General features: G+C 37.9%; 1 protein-coding gene and 1 non-coding gene across 6 annotated transcripts in view; both read right to left on the minus strand.

Annotated features, from left to right (window-relative positions):
* The window catches only part of TBL1XR1 (transducin beta like 1 X-linked receptor 1), a 178,420-nt gene that overhangs the window by 85,529 nt on the left and 65,037 nt on the right, over positions 1 to 27,854 (minus strand). The window lies entirely within an intron of this gene.
* LOC115837484 lies at positions 20,240 to 20,343 on the minus strand. Its single transcript, XR_004032516.1, has one exon. It is a non-coding gene; the product is annotated as a U6 spliceosomal RNA (small nuclear RNA).

The raw sequence follows: 27,854 nt of genomic DNA on the forward strand, positions 1-27,854 counted from the left end.
AGAAATAAATTGTTATAAAGGAAGCTCCTTCCTCTGTGAAGACAGTCCGCTAACAGGGAAATAGCTTGGCCTGGATTTCAGTGCCCACTTTTCCCTTGGCTGTGTACCTCTGTGCAGGGCACAAACTGCCCATTCAGATTCTGCCATCCTGTGTGCTACTAAGGCTATTGAGTCCAGGTACATTATGTCTTTTAGTGAGTTAACACAACAGCATTACTACTAAAATATATAGAGAGAGATATATATATATCATTTATAAAACTTTTTAATTACAACAGATTTGGAGTATGCCCAAACATAGTAGTCATCCTGACTAGCATAACCTCACAGTGATAATGAACACCTTCTCAATGAAGCAGTTCTTCAAACACTCTTCACAACTAAACATCTTCAATTTTTACTTTGTAATAGAATGCAATAGGCCTCTTGAAAAAAAAAAAATTAAGAATATGTCAGCAGATAGTTACTAAACTGAAAACTGTCATTCTGAAGTGCTATAGACACACACAATATATATATATATACTTACATTGAACTAGATATTAGGTTCAGAATTCCGAAATGTTATGTTTCTATTTATCCACTACTGAGGAACTCAAAAAGTCGCTATTATGAGTCCTTTCTGAAAACATTTCCTTACAGATTCACATGAAAAAAGGTTTTAAAACTGGTTTCTCTGATTTCATATTTTGAAAGTTGGCATAATCTAGACAATATCAGCAAATGCTTTTCCTTCGGTAAATTAAAACAAGTTGTTCATTTAACTACCACATTCCAATCAAAACAGCTGCCAGAAATACATTCCTTTATGAAATCAAGGTTGTATGGGTTTTTTGTTAGTGGAATATTCTTAATTCTGGAGAATGCCAAGTTCTCATCCGGTGTTGGTTTGCCAAAATGCTTTCAATTTAACTTGTTCACCAAACTTAAAATGATACATTTGAACCAGCAAACACAAGCTGTGTTATCTGCCTGACCCATTCAAGGAGCCACTTCTGGTTCACACACACATAGATACACCATCTGGGGATCATGAAAGGAAACTACCTTTCTTAAGATCATATATATATATATACTGCTCCTCTCTCTGCCCAGCACCCAAGTTATGATACTAAAACACCAACTGAGATTATCTGAATACAACTACTCCATCTTACTTCTCAGTCATAGGCATGCAATGGTCTAAGGCAAACTATGGCCAGTAAGTAGATATTTTTTTATTTTGCAGGCCATTTGGTCTCTGTCACTACTACTCAACTCTGCTATTATAGAGCAAAGTAGCCACAGACAGTACATTAAAAAATGAATGGGCATTACCCTTTCTAATAAAACTTTATTCAAAAAAAAAGATAACACACCAGATATGGTCCACAGGTCATAGTTTGTTGACTCTGAAGCAATTCCCAGAACCATCCAAATTTCTACAGATCCAGGACAAAGCAAAGAAGCTTTTAGGTTAGATGAGGTAAACATTTTTTTAATCAAATAAATTAACAGACCAAGCAAAAACGCTTACTATTTAAACACTGACTACTAAAAATATATAACCATTCTATGAAAAGGAAATTTTCTAAGGAATTCAAACATAGTATCTTATGTGGCACTATATATAATAATGAAGTTCAATAAGAAAATTATGAGTATTAAACTTCGACTTTCCTCTGCCATCTTCAGAAACTTAAAAGACAGTGGGGGTAAGAATGGAAAGAATAAGGCTTTCTGTTCTGTTTAAAAACTCAGCTCTTTCACATCATATCCATACAACCGTAAGCAAGCCCTCAGTGTCTTCATTTATATAGTGTATTAGACAGCTTGATAACAAGTATGAACATAGTGTTTGGCTTATTGTAAAGAAAATAAACTAGGATTTATAATCCTATTGAATGCCTAAAGGCATTTTCGCATAGAAATAATACTAATATCAGTTAATTATAACTGCATGTATAGTTTAAAAGGGAGCAAAAAGGTTAAAAATAGTACAGTATTAAAAGAACAAAAAGAATCAATTCCCTAAGCAAAAAAATTGTTTGAATTGTGAATTTCCATTAGTTTAAAAAATACCAATGGTAAGTATTTTTATTAATGCAAACAACAAAGAAACAGACAATAAAGACACCGGGCTAGCCGAGAGTGGTCCTGGAAATGCGTCCTCTTTGCCAGAGCAAATAGAAGGAAGGAAGAAAGAGAAAACACTGGCCATAAGTTGTGGCAATACTAGCTAATGTCCACCCAGTAGTGATGAGAAGAAATGTTATGCCCATCTTAAAAATTAACAGAAAATGAGCTTGTATTTTAGCTTCTTGATGGGATAAGGAGATCTGGATACCAAAAATCACTTCTATAATAGAGATGAAAATGTTATTGTCAAACATGTTTTCTTTTCACATTTTCTAATAATCCTAAATCATAATCCAATTCACAGATAAATATGGGGGAAAAAAATAAGTAAATTGTATATTTGTAATTAATTTTTAAAAACAATATATAAACAAAATTACATTTAAAATTGTCAATTTCATACCTTTTCCCAATTTTTTAATTGAACATAAATTGAATATGAAAGCAACCAAAGATTCAATCAGAAACAAAGAATCTGCACACTAAATGAACTCTCTCCATTAGAAATGCATTAGTTACTCAAGAAATTACAAACTATGAAGCAAGCTTGACTCTCCTTTAAGAGAATAGGAAGAAACGTAATTTAAAGCCTACGGTTACCTCCAAGACTAAACAGAAGGTTGTTTTGTTTTTGTATTTTGGGATGATTGTAAGATTTGTCCTGCAGTAGACAACAGAACTATGGGAAGAAAGAAGAGGTGGGGAAAGAAAGGAAAAAGGAAGAAAAAACAAATTGTAATTAACCTTTCTACTAGAGATTGTTAACATTAAAAGTTAGCCCTTTAGATCGAGTTACTATTAATTCACCAACACTGGGGACAAAACTTACTAAAATACATCAGTAAATAAAACACAGATCCCTGCCCTCTCACAGTTTAAATTCCAGCAGAATTTTGATTAATAAGTGTAATGTTACAATCATAAATGCTATGAAAAAACAAAAAGTCCAAGCAGGGTAAAGGGATTCAGAAGTTGGGGGGAAGAGAGGCGAAAGAGGAACCCCTGGGTTGCAATATTAAAATAGGATGGTCAGAGCCAGAGTTGGTTTGTATTTCAACTGAGAGACAGCAAGATACTCAGGAAGCTTCCATTGCTGTGTTCAGACAATGATGTATGAAGATGTGCCTTATATCTTGGTGTTGTCCGCTTACTACTGGAAGCCATACCTAGAACACTTCCTTATTCACAAAATACGTCATTTATGTTTTAATTACTCTAATTTTTTCTCTGCAGTATCTATTTGTACCTGATGACTCCTATATATTGTGAAGCTACAACTCCTAGGAGACCTATCAGACATTATAATTGACATGTTATATATGGAGGCCATCATAAAAGCTATCAAATGCTAAAGAAAAGATATGCCAAATCAAAGAAATTCTTAACTGTTGCCCAGAGTCTATTCAGTCAAAATATTTTCAGACACACATTCTTACAAAATTAACATCAAAGAACTTCAAAGTTTTTCCAAGACACATGATACAGAAAAATAGAAAACTGTCACTAAAATAGAATGTCTAATGACTTACGCCCTTCTACAGTTTAGGCAACAATTTGTAAATATCCAACAAATGCTTACAATGTATCTAGAGCTATATACCCACCATTACGAATTTAAAATACCTGACTAGGTAAAAATAACAAAACACAAACCAGAACTTCTTTGCTCAAGAATCCCAGGTCTTGGTTTTGTTTGTGGTTTTTCCCCCTACTGCATTCACTATTCTTCAGCAGAAGACAAAGAGGCGGCAAAGGACAAATGCCTGTGAAAATGCATAAAGCTAGAACTATGAAGACACTGAGCTGAATTTTTTTCAATACCTTCTATTGTAAATGCATAGGAATAAATGACAGTATGTCTGTGACTTATGCCTACTATTGTACCTAAAACACAATTCTAGACATGAATAAGAATTAAATGAGATGAGAGGAAGGAGTGGTCAGAACTTAATGACAACGGGGCGGGGGGGATATTTTGGGAAGCAGATAAGTGTGAGGACAAAAATCTTACCTCCTCTTCATGACAGAAAGAAGCCGGAAATTGTCTAAGGAATACTTCTTCTAGATAGGGTCCAGAAGAGGAAAATATCTTTCACACAAAGAGGATAAAAATGTGTTGTGTATGATTTTCACCTCCTTGATCTCATGTCAAGCAAATCAACCAGTTGAAAGGAACTGCTCTAACAACTCGGACTCAACTAGACAAATTCGCAAAGCCTAAGTAGGCCACACCTGGCATGTGTTCACCGAGAAAGCTACAGGACAGGAAAGGCTAGCAGGGCAGCATCACGCCAGGCACACAACAGGAGGACATGCAATCCAGGAGCTATTGTCTTTGCACCTCTCCCTACTATCATCACCATCACCATATCATTATTCAGGTAGGTATGCAAAGGGCAAAGAATCCACAGACAATGCAAAAGTTACCCTGGGTTAGACACACCTGAGTTCCACTGAGAAACCACTATGATTTATTTATTTATTTATTTATTTAAGACAGAGCCTTTCTCTGTTGCCCAGACTGGAGTGCAGTGGCGCTATATTGGCTCACTGCAACCTCTGCCTCTTGGGTTCAAGCAATTCACCTGCCTCAGCCTCCCGAGTAGCTGGGACTACAGGTGCATGCCACCATGCCAGGCTAATTTGGGTACTTTTAGTAGAGACAAAATAGCTGGGAGGATCAGTTGAGCCTGGGTTTCAACCATGCTGGCCAGGCTGGTCTTGAACTCCTGACCTCAAGTTATTTGCCCGTCTAGGCCACCCTAACTGCTGGGATTACAGGCTTCAGCCACTGCGCCAGGCCCACTATCATCTTATAAGCATCTCCTGGACATATCTTCCAGGGCACCCAATCCACCAAGGATATGCTGTTTTAAGAATGCACCACACCTTCCCGAACCAGATGCAGTTCACGTGTCAGGAATCTCTTTGCCATACCCTACATGGTGGCTGTTAATATTGCCAGCATTTCACTTTAGATTTCAGATGAGTCAGAGCTAAACATTAAACCAGGGTCATTTATTCACAGAAAGAGAAAGGGTTTGGGGAACCTTTTACAATGCACCGGGGTCCTCATCCCAACTCTGCCTCTACGGTGCCAGTGGTCTTCGGCCTACAACTTAAGCCTCTTAAGACTCACCACCACCAAGCAATGACTGGGTTTATTGGATTGACTGCTAAGATCCTTTGAAGCCTTTTAAAAAGTAAGAACTAGGCCCTGAAACGAAAGAAGAAAATATCTCCTGCCTTCTAAGAAATAAGACAACAAAGATACAAAATCAAATTATTATTATTATTTTTGTTTTTTTGAGAGGGAGTCTCACTCTGCTGCTGAGGCTGAAGAACAGTGGCACCACCTCGGCTCACTAAAACCTCCGCCTCCCGGGTTCAAGCAATTCTCCCACCTCAGCTTCCCGAATAGGTGGGATTACACAGGCGTCTGCCACTACGTTCAGCTAATTTTTGTATTTTTAGTAGAGGCGGGGTTTTGACACGTTGGCCAGGCTGGTCTAGAACTCCTCACCTCAGGTGATCCACCCACCTCAGCGTCCAAAAGTGCTGGGATTACAGGCATGAGCCACGGCGCCCGGCCTAAAGTATCTTTTAAATAGCATAGAAAACTTGTTTTGATCATAGGACAGTTAAAGAAAAGCTGTCTCATTCAATCCCCTTTGTTTTATGCATACAGATTGAGATCGAAAGTGGTTCGACGTTCTTATCAGAGGTGACAAAATGAGTATTAAACTCTACGTTGCTGGCACACTCAGTATCATTTAAATCTGACAATTTTGTACAGTAGATCATATAGTCTCTATTTTAAAAACAAGTAATTAGGCACCCGGCCAAATTTCTACTTTTCAAGAAAAAAGTATGAGAATACTTTTTGTGAAAGCCCTCAAAGACCTGCCAGGCGCAGTAGCTCACACCTGTAATCCCAACACTTTGGGAGGCTGAGGCAGGCGGATCACGAAGTCAGGAGTTCTAAACCAGCCTGGCCAACGTGGTGAAACTCCGTCTCTACTAAAAATACAAAAACTAGTCGGGCGTGGTACCATGCGCCTGGAGTCACAGCTACTCGGGAGGCTAAGGCAGGAGAATCGCTTGAACCTAGGAGGCGGAGGCGGAGGTTGCTGTGAGCAGAGATCGTGCCACTGCACTCCAGCCTGGATGATGAAGCTAGACTGTCTCAAAACACACACACACACACACACACACACACACACACACACACACACACAAATGGAATAGAATAGAGAGAACCCAAAAGTAAATCCACACATTTACAGCCAACTAATTTTTGACAAAGGTGCCAAGAACACACAGTGGGGAAAGAACAGTGTCTTCGATAAATGGTTTTGGGGAAACCGAATATTCACATGTAGAAAAATGAAAGTAGACCCTTATCTTTCACCATATACAAAAATTAAACCAAAAAAATGGATTAAAGACTTAAATGTAAGACTCAAAACTAGGAAATTACTAAAAGAAAACCCAGGAGGAAAACTTCCTGACAGCAGTCTGGGCAAGGATTTTCTTTGGATAGGACCTCAAAAAGCACAAGCAACAAAAGCAAAAATAGACAAATGGGATTACATAAAACCAAAAGCTTCTGCACAGCAAAGAAAGCAATAAACAGAGAAAAACAATAACCTACAGGAGAAAATATTTGCAAATTATATTATCTGACAAATAATATCTAAAAGAACTTAAGACAACTCACTAACAAAAAATCAAATAACCTAATATTTAAAATGGGCAAAATGGCCAGGCACAGTGGCTCACACCTGTAATCTTAACATTTTAGAAGGTGAAGGCCGGAGAATCACTTTAGGCCAGGAGTTTGTGACTAGCCTAGGCAACATATGGAGACCCCATCTCTATAAACAATTTAAAAATTAATAAAAATAAATAAATGGCAAGAGACCTGAATAGACATTTCTCAAAAGACATGCGAATATCAACAGGTATATGAAAGAATGTTCAACATCACTAATCATCAAGAAAATCAAAACCACAATGAAATATTATCTCACCCCAGTCAGTATAAACATTATCAAAAAGACAAAAGACAACAAGTGCTGGTGAGAATATGGAGAAAAGAGAATCCTTAACGCACTGTTGGTGGGAATTTAACCAGTATGGCCATTACTGAAAATAATATGAAGGTTTCTAAAAAAAATTAAAAACAGAAATAACCACCTAATGATCCAGCAATCCCACTACTGGGTAAATATCCAAAGAAAGTGAAATCACTACTATGTTGAAGAGATGTCTGCACTTCCGTGTTTATCACAGCACTATTCCCAATAGCCAAGATATGGAATCAATCTAAGTGTCCAGCAATAGATGAACCAGGGCCTGGTACAGCGGCTCATGTCAGCATCCCAGCACTTTGAGAGGCCAAGGCAGGTGGACGGCTTGAGTCCAGGAGTTTGAGACCAGCCTGGGCAACATGGTGAAACCCCATCTCTAGAAAAATCAGCCAGGCGTGGTGGCATCTGCCTGTAGTCCCAGCTACTCAGGAGGCTATAGTGGGAGGATCACTTGAGCCCAGTAGGCAGAGGCTGCAGTGACCCAAGATCATGGCACTGTACTCCAGTCTGGGTGACAGAGTAAGACCCTGTCTCAAAAGAAAAAAAGATGAATAAAGAAAATGTGGTACATATACACAAATGGAATACTATTCAGCCATTAAAAAGGATAAAATTCTGCCATATATGACAACATGGATGACATCAGGTTAAGTGAACAAGCCAGGCACAGAAAGACAACTGTCACACGATCTTACTCAGTGCAATATAAAAAAGTTGATCATATAAAAGTAAAGAGTAGAAAAAGTAGTAGAGGCAGGGGTAGTAAGGGGGGAAAAGCTGGATAAATGTTGGTCAAAGGATACATAATTACAGTTAAGACAAGAAGAATAAACTTCAAGAGATCAATTATACAGCAATTTGACTAGAGTTAAAAATGGCATATTCTTGGCCAGGCGCGGTGGCTCACGCCTGTAATCCCAGCACTTTGGAAGGCCGAGGTGGGCAGATCACAAGGTCAGGAGATCGAGACCATCCTAGCTAACACGGTGAAACCCCGTTTCTACTAAAAATAGAAAAAAATTAACCGGGCATGGTGGCGGGCGCCTGTAGTCCCAGCTACTCGGGAGGCTGAGGCAGGAGAATGGCGTGAGTGAACCTGGGAGGCGGAGCTTGCAGTGAGCCGAGATAGCACCACTGCACTCCAGCCTGGGGGACAGAGCAAGACTCTGTCTCAAAACAACAACAACAACAACAAAAAGGCATATTCTTGAAAAATGTAGAGTAGATGTTATGTGCTCTTACCAAAAAACAGTAACTATGCGGTAATGCATTTATTAATTCACTAGATTCAACCATTCCTATATATATATATATATATATACATACACATATACATATATCCATATATACATCATATATATGGAGATATATATGACATATGATATATATATGATAGGGTCTTGCTTTGGTGCCCAGGCTGGAGTACAACAGCGTTATCATAGCTCACTGCAGCCTTGACTCCCACCTCCCCAACCCTAAGTTCAAAAGATCCTCTTGCCTCAGCCTCCCAAGTAGCTGCCCAGCAAGCCCAGCTAATTTTTAACTTTTTGTAGAGACGGGCCCTCACACTGTTGTCCAGGCTAGTCTTGAACTCCTGGGCTCAAGAGTTCCTCCTGCCTTGGCCTCCTAAAGTGCTGGGATTACGGCATGAGCCACCACACCCAGCCAATATATGTATTTCAAAAGATTTGTGTTGCACATGACAAAAACATAGTGTCGTATGTCACTTTTTTAAAATTAAAAAGAAAAAAAAAAAGTTTGGCCAGATACGGTAGCTCACACCTCTAATCCCAGTGGTTTGGGATGCTGAGATGGGAAGATCACTTAAGCCCAGGAATTCAAGACAAGTCTGGGCAACACAGCAAGACGCCATCTCTATAAAAAAAATTTTAAAAATTAGCTGGGCAGGGTGGCGTGCACTTGTAGTCCCAGCTACTTGGGAGACTGAGGCAGGAGGACCCCTTGAGCCCAGGAGTTTGAGGTTGCAGTGAGCCATGATGACACCTCTATACTCCAGCTTGGGCAACAGAGTAAGAATTTGTTACTTTGGGGAAAAAAATAATAATAATGATGATGATTTTTTGCCACAGTGCCACGGGCAGGATGGAGTCCATACAGTAAGGATCTTGGGCCCCCACCAGAGTACGGTGTAAGGCCATCAACCAGTAAGTACACTTTTTAACCATCTACCTGACCCAGCTTCCATTTACTTTTGACCTATAGTATTTTATACAACTAACTACTTCCTGCAATACTATATGGATGTAACTGTTAAAAAACTGATGATACATTTAAAAATCAGGAACTTCATCTGATGAGTCAGATTAAATTTACTTAATTTACATAATCAGTATTTATAAGAGAAACCGAAATTTTAAAATACATAATTTTTCTCCTTTTGGAAGTTTACCAAAAAGTCTTGGAAGGCACAAAAACACTAGTCATTATCGTAGTCATACTGTGCTGCTTACTGCTATTCACTACCCAACCCAAAAGCCTGAGAGTCACACCTCTTTGCTCTGCCTCCTTTGTCCACCACAACCGCAAAATTTGGTCAATTCTTCCCAAATCTCTCTATGCTGCCTACTGAACCCCCTTCAATCACACTATCTGTACTCCTCACTTCACTCCTTCCCTGCAACTTTGAGGTCTAAAGCCCAAATTGTTTTTAATGCATCATTAGTTTGAAGCAAGAGGTAATAATGGGTTTCTTTGTTGAGGCACTGCTTCATTAACTATTCATTTAACAACTCTTCAGATGCCGTCAGCCTCCTTGCTAACATAATTCTAATTTTCTTCAAAGCAGCAACAGGCCCAGATAAATACTTGCTTTCCTAACCTTTCTTGCAGCCAGAGGCAGCCATATTGATCAGTTTTGGCTGGTAAGACCTCAGAAGTCCGCTAGAGAAGGGATGAGGAGGCCAGGGGAAGCTTTTGCTTTACTGAAAATAAAGCACAGACGCAGCACTTCTTCCTGCTTAAATATGATGCCTCCTGCAGCAGTAGCCATTTTTCAACCCAGGCAATAAACCTGATGGAATTCAACACGCTAAGGGCAATGGAATTTTGAAAAACAGTACCTTCCTGTCTCACAATTTGTTTAAAATGGTATTTTACTTACTTGAAACCAACTGGACATCATCATTGTCCCCCCAACCCATGTCAGACAATGCATTTCAAATTTTCTATGTATAAATTTAATTCATCTCCCACCCCAAACTTGTTCCTCTTCTCATATTTCCTACCTTGGTGTATGGCACCATTTTCACCCAACTTGTCACCCAAACTAGAGATATGGCTCCTTTTCCTCCCTCATTTCCTGTAACTAAGCACTAAGCACCATGACCTTCTATTTCTAGGATGCAGCTTGACATGTGTATGTTTTTAGTTTCCCAAACTCCTCATACATTAGCAGACTTTGGAAATGCTGTATTTTCTGGCTAAATTTTAGATCACTCACATCCTAGTAACCATTGTGGATATCCATTTTATATGCCTGTCTCCCTTCACTAGAAGGTATGTATCTTGAAAGATGCCTTATCCAGCTTTGTAACTTGAATGCCCAGAACAATGACTGGAGAACGTAAGGGGTAGAACAGAACTACAATAATACTGTTACTCTACCTTCCACTGAGAATCAAACAACAGGCTGGTTATTTAACCTCTCTAAACCTCAGTTTTCTCATCAGTAAAACAAGACTGTAATGGTATCTTCTCTCAGAGGAGAGTTATGTTAACTAAAGATAATGCATTATCAAGCACGTAATAGTACCTGGGACATAAAAAGCACTTCATATATTGTAGCTGTTGCTATTTTTCCGAGATTTTCTATGTGATGGGAAACCCTGAACTGTCCTTTACCAGAAGTAAAAGATTTGCTGAAATAAACTATCAATCCACCCAGTCTGAAAGTCCAGAATGCTTTATTTTGTGTGCTTATGAACATTATGGAGTTTATTTCATAAAAACATGACCTTGTTTCTAAACACACTGCTATTGGCATTCTGAAAATGGGGTAACGATTCTAGAATAAATACTGAATATAAAAGAGAAGGGAGAAAAAAGAATTTGCAGGAGTGGGTCAAGATTATGGCTTTGAAGAAATGATGCCCATTTTTAGCTAACATCACAACCAATAATTTATAGTGGGTACTGGATTAATCAAATGTCCATTATTTAAACAAACATCAGTCTAGTATTATTATTCCTGTTCCCTGTCTTCCAAATAGTAGCTGCGAAGCAATGAAACTGTTGCCTAGAATAGCAACACTGAATTCCTGGGAAAGATATTTTCAGCAACAGCAAATAATGGGTAAATTTAATAAGGCTTCCATTAAGCCTGCTCCATAATTATACAGTATTTTAAAATAGTACCTTTATTTTGGTATTGAAAGTCATGCAGATTGCTGAATTATCTGCATAGTCTAAAATTTCCCTTTGAGATATGACATCAAAATAATTTTAAAACAGTCATAGAAAATACCAGTTTCCCATTCAGCATAGTTCCTTACAGGCAGCATAAGCTCTCAGGTCTTCCAGATTGTTTGCTACACAGGGAAATCTAATGTGCTCTATAAATTCTATCAATATGCATCTTTTCTAGTGCAGTAATGAAGATGTTAACACTTTGATTCAGTCTGACTTCAAATTCCACTAGTACAGTGACTAATCTTCTAATTTGAAAGAATTCAACAAATCTTACTTAGAGCTTTAATAAACTCTACTATGCCACTGATTGGAAGAAATATCAAGTAAAACTGGCTATTTCTTTCCAAGGGCAAAGAAGCAGTATTAAAGAGCAGAATGGGTTCAATGGGAAGGAAAAAAGGTGAATGTCAACCAATAACCACTGAACATTCTGACCCCCTCAATTTGCTATTTTTATACTATGCAAGGTAGTAAGAAATCAGAAACCAGGAGTCTATGGTAGGTAGTTAAGAAATCGGAAACCAGGAATCTAGGGCCAATGGCCATTTATAAATCTTTTATAGGTAGTATATGAATTGTGACTTTCTTTCTTTACCTCACTTATCATTTTATCCACCTTTCTCAGCCAGAAACTCAGGACATATTAGTAGAAAGCTCAAGCAATGACTACCCAACATTCTAAGAAACTAGTTCTATTCCACGCCAGTACAGAAGTTCCAGATCCTAGAGTCTGTTATTTCAAAATCACTCATCTTTTCAAAGTCTCTAAAGTGTTCTTGAACATTCATTCATTCACTCATGTAAGAGCCTATTTAAGGACAAGCACTGTGAACAAACAACTATACGCTTTTCATGCCCTCATCGCTGAGTAGCTTTAACATTGAGCCTAATGACTCAAAATGACCTAATGAGGCCCTTTTCTCATCGAAGCTAGAAGTGTGACCATGGTATTTTTATCCAAAGGCATGACTAGGTTCCTGAAAAATTAAAATGCAGCTTCTTAGACTCACCCTTTCACTGATCAAAACAAAGCTCATTAACGGAAGAAAGAAGAAAGGAAATAAAAAGAAAGACATTAGGAAGACTTAAAAGAGAATCCATTTGTGAATTCCCTTCTTTATTAGGCTTAGGTGCACGTAATGCTGTCAAATATCACAGTTCTTCATTCATTTAATAACTAGTTACTGAACGTGTACTATTTGCCATGCTTCATTTCAGGTGCTAAGAACAGCAGTCAAGAAACCACCCTGAAGTTTACATTTTAATGGGGGAGTACAGACAAAATGAATACATTATAAAATATGGCAAATGTCTTATTTTTTCGATTACTCAAACTAAACTTTTATAAAATCAAGAGATACTTAGGATTTAGCATTGTAACCATTCAGGCATACTGCCTGCAAACCGGACAGCAACTCCACATAATAACAAGAAAAATGGGACTTATAGAAAGTACAAGCTCATAAAAACAAAGAAAAACCTGGATAATCAGGGATTTTTCTTTGTTGGGTTTTTTTTTTTTTTTTTTTTTGAGACGGAGTTTCACTCTTGTACCCCAGGCTGGAGTGCAGTGGCATGATCTCAGCTCACTGTAACACTCCGCCTCCTGGGTTCAAGCACTTCTCCTGCCTCAACGTCACGGGTAGCTGGGATTACAGGCACCCGCCACCACACCCAGCTACTTTTTGTATTTTTAGTAGAGATGATGGTTTCACCGTGTTGGCCAGGCTGGTCTCCAACTCCTGACCTCAGGCGATCCACCCACCCCAGCCTCCCAAAGTGCTGGGATTACAGGCGTGAACCACTGCGCCTGGCTGATAATCAGGTTTTAAAAGAAAAGAAACCACAGCAGTTCCACGGGTGAAGAATATTTACACCCTACCCAATTTGATCCTGGAACCTTTTCAACAACTTGTCATAAAATATGGTCCCATCTCTTTTATTTTGCCAATCGATGGCTGGATTCCTATATAATTAGGGCTTCTTTTGATTTTCTTTAGATAAGTAAATAGACACGAATGGTTAGGGGAAGGGGGGTTTTGAATCCTGAGGCAGAGAAACCTACATAGAATGGTTATTCATATACTGTCTTTGTTTCTTAACTGTCCCATGGCAGAAATTGTTGAAATTTGCTGAACAATGACCATTCACTACATTGTGATACACTGCTGGTCCAGATCCCAGTCTAGGCAACAGCACCAATTACCAATTTTGCAGATTATTTTAGATCATACTTCTGTGACCATTTAATGTTCCTCCATGATCAACTGGCACACTTGCATGGCTGGGTCTCCAGAAGCTCTAGAATCAACCACATGACACAAAGAAACATTCCAAAGAATCCTTGGCCCTGTGTATGGAATTAGTGGTCTATACCAACCTCACCCATTTTCCACATGGTCATTTTATTGTAATGCAGCCATTGCCCTTGGTATTAGTTACTTCAAATTTCAAGGAGAAGAGAGTTGGGATATCCTCCTTTCGCTAACAGAAAGCCCTTGGGGACTTGATCATCCAAAAATACTGCATAAAGTGAATCTAGTTATACTCCAGCAGGTGTCTCACCAACCATTATTTAAATAATAGGGCCATTTTCCAACTGCATCAACTCTAAACAGCAAACATAACTATATAGAGCCTACTTCTGGAGCACAGAATTAATAACCTTAACTTCTCATTACTTTCCAACATGCACTCCTCCCGGTGATACAATAGGTCTTTACCTCCAGTTATGCCTTCTTTAACTCGACATTCTTGTTCTAATGGCTTTCCCTTTTCTTCTTCTCCTATCTAGAGGCTGTCTACCTTCCAAGATGCAGATGACCTCCTTCCTGATGAAAGCTTTCTCTTACTACTCTGTCTTACCAGGATGTTTCTAAAGAATGCTGATAACATACCAGTCATTTTATAGTGTTAGAGAACAAGGTCTAGGCGGGTTAAATAACTTACCCCAAATCATAAAACCAGCTAATGGCAAAGGCTGTACTACAACCCAGACCTTCAAACTCTAACTCCCAAGATTCTTCTAACTTCTTCACTGTAACATTATTTCCCACACTAATCTGACTATATTCCCTTACACTTAAGATTTTCCAGTGGATTCTCCACACCTGGATATTTTATCCAAAGTCAATCCATCCTTAAAATCAAAGGTCACATGCAATCTTTTCCACTCAAACTTCCTTTTTGGCAGCTTTAACTCATTGATTTTCCTCTTTTCCAAATTTACTGTATTTTATTTTTAGACTAGTTGAGTGCAATAGTGAAAAAGGGGGGAACAGAATAGAACAAGTTCAATCTGTTACTGACTACATAATCAATTGAGATAACTCACTACCTTCGGACCAGCTGAAATTTACAGTATTTAATCACTATCATATAGTGTAGCATCTTTGTACTTCATGTTATCTCATTTACTCCCAACAACTTGAAAAGGCAGCAATTTATTGGTCATATTTTATACATGGCCCTAAAATGTTAATCAATTTGCTTAAATGTATACAATTATTATACAGCTACTCAAAAGAGCTGAGATTTAAAGCTGTGTCACTATTCCAAAGTCTACATTCTTCAAATACTGCATACTACAATTCCTTTCTAAGAGTCAGGACTCAGGACTCCTGATTCTTGGTCCAGAATTAGTTCCATTATAACCTAAGGCTTGTCATAGAATTCTATCATTTTCATTCCTTTAAAATCACAGTTAAACATAATCTAAATCTTGTCCTCAGGAAACAAACATAAACTGAGGAATGTTCTTTAAAACTATCAATGTCATGTAAGACAAAGAATGGCTGAGGAACTATGCCAGATTCAAGTCTCAAGAAACATGACAACTAAATTCAACGTATGCAGATAACTGTTGAAGCTAACCAACAGGATACAGTAATTCATTATTCCTTTTATTATTTTCAAATTTGTCATAATAAAAGTTTAAAAATAAAGTCCATTGAGAAATCTTGCTGGATGTCAATCTTCTTCTTCCCTTCCATAGCCTATCCATAGCCTATCTCCTCTAGAAATAAGTCCCAATTTGACTTCACACACATCTTTCTTTCAAACATTAGCCTCCCTTCCAAACAATGTGCAATTTTTTTAGCCAGACTAAATTCATGCAGATTACAAATTACATGCATTAACGTTCTCTTTAAATACTAAACTCCCCGAGGGAAAAGGTCTTATCTGGTAATTAATATAAATTTTGTAGTCGAAAAGGATTAGGTAGCATCTTTCATCATTGGCTCTGAGCTCTGCCTCTTTTTGGCACATGGGAAATGAAACTCACAATCCCATCGAGGCTGTTCCTTGTGAGGTTTAGAGAAGGCAAGCCTGTTTCCATTAAGGGTACCTTCATGTCTGACACGTTTAGATACTGCAAGTGGTTTAGAATGTTCTTAGCTAAAGATGTAAAAAAAAAAAATCCATGAAACTTCCAACTAATAAAAAGAGCCATTAATTACTGGAAACCTAGAATTACTAGAAGTCCTAGAGAGAATGGGATTGAAAGAATCACAATGCAAGAACAACCCTCATCCCAGTCCTACAAACAAATACATTTAGGATGATCCCAGCATTCCAATTAACGGATGCGAAGGTGAAACCATGGGAAGTGCTGAAATCTAAAGTATTAATAAGCAACGTTTTATCCTATTAATTCAAAGTATACTTAAGGTATATTTGTACAATGTTGATTAATTCACCAAAATGCTGCTTCTGAGCATTATTGTCAAATTTACTTATTACTTAAGACTGTGTTTACTAAATGGAATACATTCTGTTAGGTACTATAGAGTACCTAACAATTAAAATATTCCCTCCTCCTCTAATACAACTTATATAAGACAGATAAAAACACTGTAAGCCTATGTTAAAGCATCTAGGAATTCAGTTAAGAATGTCACGCCTGATTGGGGTCATAGAAGAGGTGATGTAATAGAAATAAGAGAAGAGCATCAAGAAGTTCAGCATGTACCCTGAAAATTGCAAAGTAATGACCGAAATCCCTTAACATTATCATGAGATGTGCCTCTAACACAGATGTCAAATTTTACTCTATACTAAGTTGACCTCTTGTGCACTTGAAGAAGAAAGATATCTGACCTAAAATACTGCAAGTCCACCAACAACTGAAGCCACATTGTTGGAAATTCAATTTTACTGGGCTAGCTTTCATAATGCTATTAAAGTCGAGTGTGAGGAAAAGCAGAGTTCTTGGATCAATGGCTTCTAGCAGATAGGGCTAAATAAGGCAGTTGCAAAGAGCAACAGGTTCTTTAAACAGTGGAGATAGCTGCAAATCAAAGCACAGAAGATCACATAAGTGCAGAAAAGACTCGTGATTAAATATTAGTCGTTTCAGGCTCATCCACAAATACCAAACAATTAGCATCAAGAGTATCTTTATCTTCCAACTCCAACAGTGTTTTAGTAATGTGGCTTATTACAGTTGAATGTGGAGGTACTTTTTAGCACAATGAATCCCTTTCTAAATTCAAGTAATAGAACTGTTAAACATTATGAAAAAAGTCAGCCACAGAAAACCAAACACCATGAGCAATATTCTCCCCACATTTTGTCTTGTGTCGCACACATGTGTCTTGTATCTTTTGATTGAGAGGAGGGGAAATAGAAGTCTTTTGCTAACTCCTATAAGAAATCTGCAGAGAAACCTGTGAACAGCAGCAATCTTTAAGTAGTCCATTCAAAAACAGACAAAAAGAAAATCTTGATTAATATATTGTAACAGTTTTTCAAAAAATGTACAGTAACTTCAAGGGAGAACTCATATCATACTAAAAACAGTATTTACCTTCCTAATCATAAGTACATACATTAACAAAAGTTTGAAATTCAAGCATTAAAAAGTTATATAACATCTTCATATTAATTGATTTACATCACTCATTGAGCATACCCACACCAACATCACTGATAAGAAGCTTTCGTTTGGAGCCAATTATTTCCAAACCAAGGAGATTCAGACTATGCTCAAATCTTTAACGGAGAAAACCCCTACAGTTGGGCAAACAAGATAAATATTTTAAACATGGAAGAGGCTAAGCTCAAAGAGGTTTTCCTATTTAAAAGATTATTCCAAAAATCTCACTTCAAAGAAAAAAGATATCTAATTTTCTCATGCTTCCAATTCTGCTTTGATTAATATTTTACTTTGAAGTTTGAGAGCATTATAGCTAAAAGATTCTCAAAATATTCTGACTGAAAACCAGGTGACTGAATTCATTCATTTGCCTCAATCAGATTATATAATCAGATTTCTCCAAACCTTAAAACGTATGATTCAAACATACCCATCAAAAAGTACAAATATGCACTAGTACGTTTTCTCCTGAGTACATTTTGAACAATCTACTCTTCAAGTGGATCATTTACAAAATAAGAACACAATTCCCTGAATCAGTAAAGTTAACTTTATTTTGATGAAAGGATGATAAAGAAATTCCATTTACACTATCACAATTTACATTTTCCCACAATTTACACAGCTTTCTTCAATTCACAATATACAAACCACAACAATGCACAAAAAATTTGATGTTAGAGGATACTTTAATGTTTCGTTCTCATCTCAACAGTCACTGTTGCTAGTGTCTCTCATTCTCACTCTTCACTGTGTTACTTAGAGAACAAAGAACTAAAGAAGCCATAAAGAACTAGATCAAGTGATGAGACCAATTTTCAGGGTAAGGCATAATAACATTAGCTAATCAAAAACTGGAGTATTTCTATCATTTAATCCTGCAAGACAATAACCTCCTGTTTTCTCTCACTTTCCTTCCAATAACTTGACAGAAGTCTGGGGAAGGATGGATCCCAAGCAGAAAACCTTCACAAATGTGAAAGAAAATGGAAATCCTAGAATAGTCACATGACTAACTAGAAATCCCAGAACTCTGTCAACAGCCTTTGTTTTCAATGCAGAAATCATTTCTGTACTTTTAATGACCCATCATTCAACCTCACTTGAGAGCTCCTCCAATAATTGGCACTACTTTACCAAGTTATTAGGGAGTTCTATTAGTAATTATTTGAAAAATCATTCTTCTCTATGATTCAAATATGTCTAACTATAACTATTTCTTACGTGCTATAGGGCTAAATAAACAAATCTTTAGCTACTGGAAGGCCTTTCTCCCATTCTCATTTTAAAAATGTGTGACCTATCAATTTCATTGTCATTCTCATTTTAAAAATGTGTGACCTATCAATTTCAAAAACCTATTCCAGTTTCTCCTTCAAGACTCCTAAAAAGGGAACACAGTGCTTTACTCACAGCATCTTTTTCTTCAATACTTAATAAATTTATTCTCTTAATTGACAATGCAATGAGAATAGTAAAACTCAAAATCTCCTCAACTGCTAGTAAGATCTAGAAAGTCTAGATAAAAATTCATAAAAATCTGTCACTGTAACTGAGGCTGACAAATGGTGTCACGACAACTGAACAGCTAAATGCAAAAGAAATGAATTTAGAACCCTACTTCACACCATATAAAAAATTATCACAAACTGGGTCTGAAACACTTAGAAGAAAACATACAGGTCAATCTTTATGACCTTGGATTAGGCAATGGTTTCATAGATATGCCACCAAAAGTAAAAGAAACAAAAGAAAAAGACAATAAACTGAGATCATAGAAATGTAAAACATTTTCATTTCAAAAGACACCATCAAGAAAGTGAAAACCCACAGAACAGGACAAAAGTTTTGTAAATCATATCACAGATATGAATCATACCATTTGCATCCAGAATATATGAAGAAATACTACAACTCAATAAAAGACAAGCCAATTTTGAAATCTGAACAGATACCCCAAAGAGTAAAGTACAAATGGCCAATAAGCATATGAAAATATGCTCAACATCACTAGCTGTCAGAGAAATGCAAAACAAAATCACAATGAGGTACTACTTCACACCCATTAGGATGGCAATCAACAAAAGAACAGTGATAAGGGTTGACAAGGATATGAGAAAGATGAGAAACTAAAACCCTCATTCACTGCTGGTGGAAATGCAAAATGCTGCAGTCCTTTGGAAAATAGTCTGGCAGTTCCTCAATTATTAGCATTTAATTAGAAATAATGAATTAACAGGATTTTAAAAAACACTTAGTATAAAACTGACAAGTGTCTTATTTCACAAGAATGAAAAATATACATCAGGACATGTTTCATATATGAATATATATATATAAAACCAATGACTACAGTAACTCATTTTTAAATTCTAGGAGGCAATAAAACAGCCAGTATACTTGATGTGCCATGGAGAAGTGCTGGCAATTTTCTTTATGATTCACTGATAAGACAATTAAAATAGCTCACTAATTTATTCAATTTCCAAGTTTTCAAATTTCCAAGTAAAAAAATTACCCTCCAAACTGACAAAGATTTTATACTTCAAATAGTAAGCTAAGGAATGACTTTTAATCAAATTATGGAACGGGCTATTAATCATTATTAGCCAATACAGTTGATATAGATACATTTCTTTTGTTTTTAATTTTTTGGAGTACACAGTAGGTGTATATATTTATGAAGTACACAAGACATTTTGATACAGGCATGCAGTGCGTAACAAATATGAAACACTTTGTAAAATTGTGTGTCATCCTTGTGCAGGGGACATGCTAATCTTTGTATCATTCCAATTTTAACATATGTGCTGCCAAAGTGAGCATCAGTTACCGCATTTTTAAAAAGGTAGTCATTAAGTAGAAATGCCTCTCTCAAAATAAGACCTGTTAAAGCACAGAGTGCTGGATCCCACATCACTTTCTGACTCAACGGCTAGATATGGGATTCAGCCAAGAATCTGCATTTCCAACAAGTTAGCAGGAGATGTTGATGCTGCCAAGAATCACGCTTTGAGAACTATGATACTATCCTGAATCATCTAACACAACAATATTCTTTTTAAGACCAAAAAATGGTAATATTAACAATCCAATCATTTGTTAAACATCGGTTATGTAATAAAATTAAGATACATCAGAGAAGCTTTAAATCATCAGGACTTTCCCGATGTTGTTTGCTCCAATTAGTACATCTTCTACTAATATGTCCATAAGATGCCTTTCAAGTCCTGCATCCATGAAGCCTTCTGATTCCTCCAGCTAGAAATAACTGCTTATTCCTTTGAACCTAAGTCATCACTTGTAACACCCATAAAATACTGCCAACTTGTATTACTTGTTCAGCTATTCACATTCAAGACTTTCTTACCTACTAAACTAAGTTCCAGGGTAGCCTACTAACAAGCATTTTCATATCCCTCAGAATTCTTGGCACTGGCTCTCCATAAATATTCAATAAATGTCTTTAGTAAATCAATATATCCTTGATTTCATCCCCCATTTTCAGCAAAAAAAAAAAAAAAAGGCACAAGTCAAGCTTTTACAGAGAAATGTCCAAATCAAATCCTTTTCAAATGGCTGTACATAATGTACAGTTGTAATATTTAACCATATAAGTTTAGGCTTAAGGAATAAGAACATTAGAATGGCAGTTTTAGCAAAACCCAGTTTCAGCAAAAACAACGTTCAGTTGGTGAACTAACCTACAGTTCTCTTCTCATAAAATGCATTCAACAATACAAAAGTTTGATTGTTTTAAAGAGTAGTCTGTCGTAGATTATAATCAGTGTGGAACCTGCTGTCCAAGTATAATTCTTTCCATAATGTATTACTACATTAAAAAACCCTTTGTGTTATGGTATATATCTCAACATACTGCCACCTGACCTACATACAAAAGCTCAACTTGTATATCTAGTTCCCAAGTCCCTCGAGTCATTTCTTTTATGGTATCTCCAACATCATATAAAACAGCACAGAACTGCAACATCTTAAAAGTGTTTAAAATTATCTGTAATTCTCAGTATCATTAAAAATTCTTCTATGATATAACTTCTTCTACTATCCTTTCATCTGTCTACCCTTTATAGAGTGTGAAGAAAAAAAACAACACAGGGGACCTAATGTTATTTATCTCCAAAACCTAAAAACACAGTACCTGGTATAGCAGGTGCTCAAGAAACACTTTGGATTGCAATCATTGTTGTTACTTGCTGTCTTGTACACTATTTTTCACATAGCTCATTAGACTACTAGTATCAACAACTGGCAATTTAGGGAAGAACTGAGATCTATAGCAGCTCCAGAAACTCAAGTCCTAAGTACAAGAAAAGCGTATCAAACATGCAGTTCTATTTAATCTTCAATGGGCCTGAAGGTTAGAAGAGACAATGAAGAATTCACTGTCTGAAACACTATTGAGTCACTTTAAGGAGTTTGGGAGGTTTTTTGTTTAAACATATACCGGCAGTTCACATTTTGGATGGTAGTGTGGGACTGTAAAAATCACCAAGATTCGAAACTGAACAAGGTGATCTTACTCAGTGTGAATTGTTCCATTACTTTAAAAATCTGGTCAACATATTAAAAACGTTATCAGTTATCAACATACAATCAAAACATTGTAAAACGGGCCGGGTGCAGTGGCTCACACCTGTAATCCCAGCACTTTGGGAGTCCGAAGCAAGCAGATCACTTGAGGTCAGGAGTTCGAGACCAGCCTGGCCAACATGGTGAAACCCCATCTCTACTAAAATACAAAAATTAGCTGGGCGTGGTGGTGCACACCTATAGTCCTGGCTACTCAGGAGGCTGAGGCAGGACAATCACCTAAACCCAGGAGGTGGAGGCTGCAGTGAGCCAAGATCACACCACTGCACTTCAGCCTGGGTGACAGAACAAGACTCCGTCTCAGGAAAAAAAGACAAAAAAAAAAAAAAATTCTTTTAGTACACTGTAATTTAAAACATTAGAACCGATGTGAATTATTTTACTTCTTGGTAAATGGCTTATTGAGAACTCTGAATAGCGACTTTTCTTCTCATATAACTTATGACACAGAGAGCAGGCATCTTTTCTTTTTTGGAGACAGGGTCTTTCTCTGTCACCCAGGCTGGAGTGCAGTGGCACAGACACAGCTCCCTGCAGCCTGGATCTCCCAAGCTCACGTGATCGTCTCACCTCAGTCCCCCAAGTAGCTAGGACAACAGATGCATCCCACCACGCCTTGTTAATTTTTGTATTTTTAGTAGAGATGGGGTTTTGTCATGTTGCCCAGGCTGGTTGAGAACTCCTGAGCTCAAGCAATCTGCCCCCGTCGTCCTCCCAAAGTGCTGGGATTACAGGCGTGAGCCACCGCGCCCAGCCTGAGCCACCGCACTTGGCCACTTATGACACAGAGCAAATATCTTTTCTATTTCTTGGGGAAATTTCTTGGGGCATTTTCACACAACAGTCTAAAGCTTCTAACATTTTATCCTTGAATTTTAAATGTCATGAAATATCTCTGATAGAGTTCCTTTATTGTAAAGTTTTTGGCCAGTGACACTTCCTATGAGGCCGTCGCCTTTTTCATCACAGCCACTTTCCTCATTTATGTCCATAAATTCGCCTTCACTAAGTTTCTCCAGCTGCACATGAAGATTCTTGCAACACTCTCCCCGTCAGCTATTTCTTCTATAACTCCACTTACACATGATTCAAATTTCATGTTCAGCACGGTCATTTTTAGAAGTGGTTTTTGCACTTTAATCTTTGGTGACATTAAAGTGTAATCTAACTAAGGGCTATGGGATGCTCAAAAGACAGTAGGCCCACAGGAAAAAACAAGTAATTGAGAAAAAAGGTAAATGGCCACAAAAAATAGTATTATAATTTTTGTAAAAACCCTTTATGGCAAGAACTATAATATGCAAAATCAAAAGCAGGACTAGATGAAGAAAACAACTACAACTCGTATCCGAGACAATCAGCTTCCTTTACATGTAATGAGATCCGTAAGAAAATGATTCCCTACTCAAGGATACAGAATGTAAACAGCTTACAGAAAATAAAAATTTTAAAGCTTAAAACATTAAAAAGTGCTCAACCTCCTTGCAAGAGAAATGCAAATTAAGATTTCACTGAGAACTTCTGATAGAATTTGGATGAATCTCAGCAAAATAAATCTCTTATAATGCTGAGAAAAACAAGCCATAAACAAGAGCACACACGGTATGTTTATATGAAATACAAGAATAATGAATAGATACTTTAAGTCAGGATAATGGTTACCTTTCCAGAGGCTGGGGATAGAGTAATGACTGGTATAGTGGTTACACAGGTTTGTCCAATTTGTGAACTTCACCATCTGTAGTCTGTACCTTTTAATGTATTCTGCATATCATAATGAAAAGCGTATCTTAAAAAAAAAATACAACATACCATTCTTCATCTACCAGTTTGGCAAAGACAAAAAGTTTTATAACACTCTATAGTGTTATAATACACACTGGTGGTAGAAGTATCAATAACTACAACCTCCATGGAGACGACCTGGCAGTGACATTTAAAAATGCACATATCCGGCAGGGTGCAGTGGCTACACCTGTAATCCCAGTACTTTGGGAGGCCGAGGCAGGCAGATCACCTGAGGACAGGAGTTCAAGACCAGCCTGGCCAACATGCCGAACCCGTGTCTGTACTAAAAATACAACAATTAGCTGGACGTAGTGGTGCGCGCCTATAGTCCAAGCTACTCGGGAGACAGAGGCCGGAGAATCGCTTGAACCCAGGAGACGGAGGTTGCAGTGAGCCGAGATCACACCACTGCACTCCAGCCTGGGCGACAGACTGAGACTCCATCTCAAAAAAAAAAAAAGAAAAGAAAAAGAATAAATAAATAAAATAAAAATGCACATATCCTTTGACCTTGAAATTCTACTGTGGGGAACTTATTCATCAAAACATTTGCACACATGCAAAATAACTTATATACAATGTTATTCACTGCTGCATTAGAAAAAGAAACAACCAATTCTCCATCAACAGGGGCCTGGTAAAATTACAATAAAATATTACTCAGTCAAAAAAAAAAAAACAATGAAGAAACTCTTCAGATACCGATTTGGGAATGATCACCAGGAAAGACAGGCAATAAAAGCAGTGCATATAATATTCTACAATGTTTTTGGGAAATACGTTAGGAGAGAGCGTATTACATACTTTTCTGTATATAGTAACATCATCTCCGGAAGGACACATAAAAAACTAATAATACCTGTCACTCCAGAGAGGTGAACACAGTGGCCAGGGGACAGATGTGGAAAGGTTTTTTGCTGTATACACTTTAGTACATTTTAAGTTTTGAACCATATAAAATGCTCAAGTGTTCAAAACAAGTTAACGAGTTAAAAAAATAATTACCTGAAAGGGAGGCAAAAACAGACCTATAAAGAGATTATCAAAGCCCAGACTAAAACAATTGTTAACTCCTCAGAAAAGGTCCATCTAGAAATGTTTTGAAAGAAAAGGCCACCATATTTGGGGTTTAGACGTACTGTGAAATTGGTTAAATTACTGAGCCGGGCACAGAGGCTTGCACCTATAGTCCCAGCTGCTTGGGAGGCTGGGGTTAAGAGGATTGTTTGAGACAAGAGAGTCAGAGACCAGTCTGGGCAACATAGCAAGACCCTGTCTCTAAAATAAAAAAGTTTAAAACTTACTGAGGCTTATCACGCAGTCAGTTGCACAATGGCAACAGAAACTAGGTTTCAGAGAATATATTGAGAACTTCTTCAGCAAATCAGGGGAATCCATGTCAAGCGTAGGAGACACTTCAAAGAGAACATACTGAATGCCTAACTCTTCATTCAAAGACACATAGCAACACACACAAAAAAAGTCAAAAGCTATTTGCCTAATCACAAAGACCCTTAAGAGAGAGTCCAGGAAAAATAAAGAAATAGCAAGATGGGAACGAGAATCACACTCACTTTTATACCCATTCCTTAACATTCACTGCCTCCTGAGCTCAACACTGCATAAAGTGCCTGGTCTTCCAAAGATACTTATTCCCACATCTAAAAGTTGAGAAAAGAAAAAAAACTAAATTGAAAAAAACATGTTGTCATTCTGAATATCCTTTTTTTTTTTTTTGGAGACACAGTCTCACTCCATTGCCCAGGCTGGAGTGCAGTGGCGTGATCTCGGCTCACTGCAAGCTCCGCTTCTCGGGTTCAAGTGATTCTCCCGCCTCAGCCTCCCAAAGTAGTTGGAATTACAGGCATGTACCGCCATGCCCAGCTAATTTTTGTATTCTCAGTAGAGACAGGGTTTCACCATGTTGGCCAGGCTGGTTTCGAACTCCTGGCCTCAAGTGATCCACTCTCCTTGGTCTCCCAAAGTGCAGGGATAACAGGCGTGAGCCACCGCACCCCGCCCTGAATATCCTTTGTCAAATCTTAAAACACATTAACGAAATCATCACATCTTCCAACAAAGACAAGATTCCTGCTCTACTGGCATTTACATTCAAGTGGAAGTTTAAAAAAAAAAAAGGAAACAAAAAGCACTCTGATTCTTAACCCCAGAAGGCTGGAACTGTCCTGTGTACATTCCTGAAATAAGAGAGGTAATGGCATGGCACTGATACCTGGTCAAAGCACGAAACATACTGATTAATAATGTTGCTCTGAAACCATGAATCCCATGAGCTATGGCCTGTCTGTACCGGCTTGTCAGCATTGTTTACTGTTAACCGTGAGACTGATGGTTTGCACCTGGCTTTGGTGAGCCCCTTGAGGTTTCTGCCATGAAGGCTGGTTATGTAGCAAAAATATGCCTATGTGGCCAGCAGGAATATAAGCCCCACTGAGACTCCACTGTGGGATCCCTGGTTCCAAGGTGTTCTCTGCGCACATCAGTGATCTTGATCCAAGAAAGAAAGATATCCATATGGCCCTACAGAAGGGGGACAATTGAACCTCACACTCAGCCCCTTCAGGTCCACTGATGGGAGGCACCCTTTGCTTGTGATGTGCAACCTAACTTGAAAGCACTTGCTTTAATTATCGTTTTTCAGCAATAAACCACAGATTGATGAGCACTGTTACTTTGGATCATGTGACTTTTCTTTAGCAATCAAACCTTGTCCAACTGCCACTGTTAACAGAGATGGGGAAAAAAAAAAAAGGTTGACAGATTGTAATAACTGTGGTTAAAAAAAATAAAACCGGATGATATGATAGTGAAAAGTCAGAGAGACAAAATGGGATTAGAGAACATGGCCAAGAAAGGAGATGGAGAACATGAAATGAGGTACAAATAACAAGAATCCAACAAAGTGACAACCAGGGATAGGCTCTAAGGCAAGAACAAGTTTGATTCCCACAAAAGTAAGGGTGGCTACAGAGTGGCAAGCAATAAACAAATGGTAGGAAATTAAATCAGAGGTAGCCAGGGGCAGTCACGGAGAGCCTTATAAATTCAGATTTCAACCCAATAGCTTTCTTACTGTTCTTGATGCCTGTATCTGCTCACACGGCCCTTCACCCTCACCTCAATACATATACTACCTCCAGAATGAATGCTCTGAGATAAATACAATCATATAATTTCACTACTTAAAATAAATGAATCGGCCAGGCGCAGTGGCTCACGCCTGTAATCCCAGCACTTTCGGAGGCCAAGGCGGGAGGATTGCCTGTCAGGGGTTTGAGACCAGCCTGGCCAGCATGGCAAAACCCGTCTCTACTAAAAATACAAAAAACTAGCCGGGTATGGTGGCGCACGTCTATAATCCCAGCTACTCGGGAGGCTGACGCACAAGAATAGCTGGAACCTGGGAGGCAGAGGCTGCAGTGAGCTGAGATCGCGACACTGCACTCCAGCCTGGGCAACAAAAGCAAAAGTTTGTCTCAAAAAATAATAAATAAATAAATAAAATAAATAAATGAATCCACAATCCTTGGATTGACATTATCTGTATTTACCACCCCCCCCAACAATATGACATAGTTTCAAGATATACACCCTGAGCTTTCATTGCACATTGCATCAAAGTTCTGCTCACTTTTTACACCAGGTGTGTGCCCAATAAACACAATCTATACTAGGTATGATTAACAGTCATACGTCTCTTCTCTCTGGAGTTGGACTATAATAATACACTCATACGCAGACACACAGAAGTAACACTACATGTTATTCTACATAATAATATACGCATACATGCACAGAAGTAACACTCTATGCACTAGGTGTGGTGGCTCACACCTGTAATGCCAACACTTTGGGAGGCGGAGGCAGATGGACCATTTGAGGTCAGGAGTTCAAGACCAGCCTGGCCAACATGGTGA

The sequence above is a fragment of the Nomascus leucogenys genome, chromosome 11 (assembly GCF_006542625.1).
Source record: "Nomascus leucogenys isolate Asia chromosome 11, Asia_NLE_v1, whole genome shotgun sequence".
NCBI classification, from domain to species: domain Eukaryota; kingdom Metazoa; phylum Chordata; class Mammalia; order Primates; family Hylobatidae; genus Nomascus; species Nomascus leucogenys.